The sequence below is a fragment of the Mya arenaria genome, chromosome 17 (genome assembly GCF_026914265.1).
Source record: "Mya arenaria isolate MELC-2E11 chromosome 17, ASM2691426v1".
Taxonomy (NCBI): Eukaryota; Metazoa; Mollusca; class Bivalvia; order Myida; family Myidae; genus Mya; species Mya arenaria.
Window position 1 is genome coordinate 52,502,160 of NC_069138.1, and position 3,915 is coordinate 52,506,074.

Below are 3,915 nucleotides of genomic sequence, written 5' to 3' on the forward strand. Positions count from 1 at the left end.
AGAATCACTTTCAAGAAATGAGAGGTGTGTGTATATTGTGGTTAAAAGTTAATATGTTTTATGTCTGTTTTGACTACATTTATGTAGTCCAAATATAATATACTCATTACTGTTAAATAAATGTGAAAGTTAACAAATACCATCATTTTCAAATATTAATGTACAACAATTTTTAATTGATACCCATCTATTTTGGTTTGGTTTTGAAGAAATATGTTGCTTTGAATCACGGTGTGGTATGTTTACTGATTTCCAATTCGAGAGGTGAACACCACAAGCTCTTTCATTAGAGGCCGATACCAATAACACTTGAACACTCACACACTCTTACATGTAAATAAGAATGACCGCCAATGTCAACCAATATGTGTAATTTAGTCGATTTATTACAACTTCTACCGCTCAACAGTTTATATTTTTGTTTAAGGGACAAAAGAGTCAAGATTTTGTCTCTTGAATCCTACTTGGAGAAGCTCAAATCGTCAGAAAACCTTATGGAATCACACCAACAGAAACGAAAGAACCACAAAAGATGACAGTGTTCTAACGTTGAAGTGTTTTAACTTTCAGTTGTTTTAAAGATATTTGATATATAATGTATTAGTAGTTATGTTGTGTGGTAAATTATTTCAAAGCTCGTTACAATATTTGAGTTCGCAAAAAGCTCGTTTTGATAATAAAATTATTGTTAAACCTTGTTTTACTCATTGTATGGGGATATGATCAATACAAACGTATTTTAAACAAAATTGTGATAAAGAAATCCTCCTCCATTCAATTTATTTATAAAACTGTTGGCGCTTATAAAGCAACACGTTTCAAACTCCATTCACAACAGAGTTACTTCCCTTCAGTACAGTAACCACCTTGTAAATCACGTGACTAAGTCACCTGACGCATACAATATCACTGTTAAAATATTATATCGGTAAAGATTTCAGATTATCTGAAGTATGTATCACCCCTATTCGAAGAAGAGGGGGTATATTGGTTTGTACATGTCTGTCTATCGGAAGGTCGGTAGACCAAAGCTTGTCCCAGTGATAACTCGCCAATGCCTTGAACGATGCCCCCACAAAATTGACATGGAGACTGGGCCTGACCAGTAGATGAATTCTATTGATTTTGACGTAATCATATCAAATCAGCTGGCATTTTGGTCCATGCATATTGTATTTAATTGTCCAAATATTTCTGACAACATGGCACTCAGGCGGGGCTTAATGTTTGACAAACATCTCTTGTTTAATTAATGTTTTTTTTTTGTATTTTAACCTCAATGCACCTTGAATATTTGAAATTTTTGATTATAAAATCAACGATCCAATAATTAGAGATGAAAACGCATTTAAAAAAAAATGTATATACATGTAAAGCTGAAATCCATCTTTACTCGTTCATTGTGGCAGGGATCTAGTCTGCTTGTCAGGGGAGATCAGTGCGTAGGTCATTGAACACATTCGTCAGAACCGAGTGCATACAATCTGTCCCGTAACATTTGATCGACTCAATTTAACTTCATGCAACATGGCATATAGCAAAGGATATAATGTTTTACCCACAAAAACTGTGCCAAAACCTAAATGAAAAAATGAAGTTTGCAAAAGTGAAACAGTTTGTTCTTCTGATGCATTACAAACCCCACTGTCCCCACACCAGAATCGATAATGCAGTACTCTGTACACTAAAAATAAACAGGCATTCGTTTTGACACAGTTATTTCTTTTTGAAGCAATTCCTTATCAAACATAAACATGTGTCCTCTTTTTATTTTTTGTAGTATTGGTTAAAACAAATAACAGAATTTTATATTATAAATTATTTGCATTAAACTTGGAAGTGCCGCAAGAAAGAAATGCTTGGTAATTATATTTTTTGTAACCAATTTATATTTCTTATTTGAAAATAAATATACTTTTAAAGGCATGGAGACTGAAGTATTTTGGCACTGCCTTTTCGATTGTGGAAGGATTTTTCCGTTCGAAATCTCTGATAAAAGCTTGTGCCAAAAAACTTCAACTCAGTAACCTTACTAACCATTGTTGAATATTGTAGCTACAAACATGAGGGTGCTCAACGGAAACCAGAGATCCTAATCAAGTACTAATGTTCTGAAATGAAATATGAATACAATACGACTATGTTCTTTATGAATTACCAAAATCAACAATCTGTTGACCCACTTGAAAAGATAAACGGCGTCATGTGCAATGAGGTTATTAAACTTAACACAAATATTGGTGTCTATAAGTGGTGTCAATTAATGAAGTCAATCAGAAATAAAATAAACATGATACTTTCGAAATGTTGTCGATTAATGATAATTCATTAGAAAGCAATTCATGATTAAGCTTTAATATATGCAGTTTAATCTGTATTTAAGAGCTGTGCAAATTTAAGTCAATACTTACTACTACTACTACTAGTACTACTACTACTACTACTACTACTACTACTTATATTTAAATTATGTTATAAGAATCTTGGGTAATCCGAGCATAGCCGAATTTGTATCTAAAACAGTATTTCCGAATCGTTTATTTGGCTGCCAAGGTACGACTATTTCAATAATCAAGGGTTTTAATCATAATATATGAGTTACTAGAAACTCTGTCTTCAGGCATATGAAATAGTTTACACACTAATTAATACATTTTGAAAAATTGACAATATACAGTGGTAATATATCGAATTCACATAAGGCCACATAATTTATTACAAAACTCCCAACTTCTAGAATTTTTAGAAATAATCAAGCTGTACTTTTTCAGTTTCGTTATATTCACTGATACCCCGAATCCCTGAACCAAATGCCAATATAGGCGCGACAAAAGGATCCAAATGTTTGAAAATTTCAGTGTAATTAAATGTTACAAATGATAGATGATAACTTTAATAGAAACTTTAGATTTTCTCACCTGAGTTGCTAACTTGGCTTTAGTCTAGATCAAGATAAAGCTGGGATGAACAGTAAACCCATATAACTTTACGTCGTGGTACATCTTACATTATTTACCATTACATTTTTAATTTTCATATCTTCGTTGTAGTCGTAGTCGGAACAAAGGTGAAAGAATTTATTTAATTTTTGCTGAAGATTTTTAGCGGAACATTCACAATTCGGAACATTGTCCGCGTATAATTAACAAAATATATGAGGAATATCTTCTGAAATGAAATACATTGGAAACAATTGTATGTAAAGATGGTGTCATAGGTTTTCAATAAAAAGAATACCGAGTAAAAATATTCTTACCTTGTTCCTATATTGCAAATGAAGTCTTCCGAAACAGAGACAGGATTTCTAATTACGCCATCATTTACGTCATAAACTAAACAATCATTAATATATTTTTACATGGGCTTAAAGTTTAGAGTACATAGCTATAAAAACATTGACAAGTTTACACGTTATTCCTTTGTTATTTTATATTTGTGTTTTTATAATGAACGACGGAATAAAATTCATTTTGCTCTGCTCTAGGGCCAGCTTGTGATTCGTCTATAGCATTGTAATGCTTAGCGATAAATCGGTAGGTTGGTTTAGTACCAGACTAATGTAGGGATATAATATACTAATGATTCACTCTAACCTGCAGTTATTATGTAGTCTCATAGTGTATATGGATTGAATGTTTAAGAAATAAGCAATTAAATAACAACTGATGAAGTAATAACAGCACCGTACTTTTCACAACATATGGTCACATATTTAAAACGGATAGTTTTAAAGAGTCTTGATCATAGTTCCTTGAATGAAATGAATCGCTGTGCGGTATATACGCAGTCCTTTTTTGAAATCGTCGCAAATATTACACATCATGCAACATATACACAGCACATTGGTAAACATGTGTTGTTTGTAGTTCTTGGTTAAAGGTTCACGATACAAACGTAAGATAGCTTCGGAAAGTG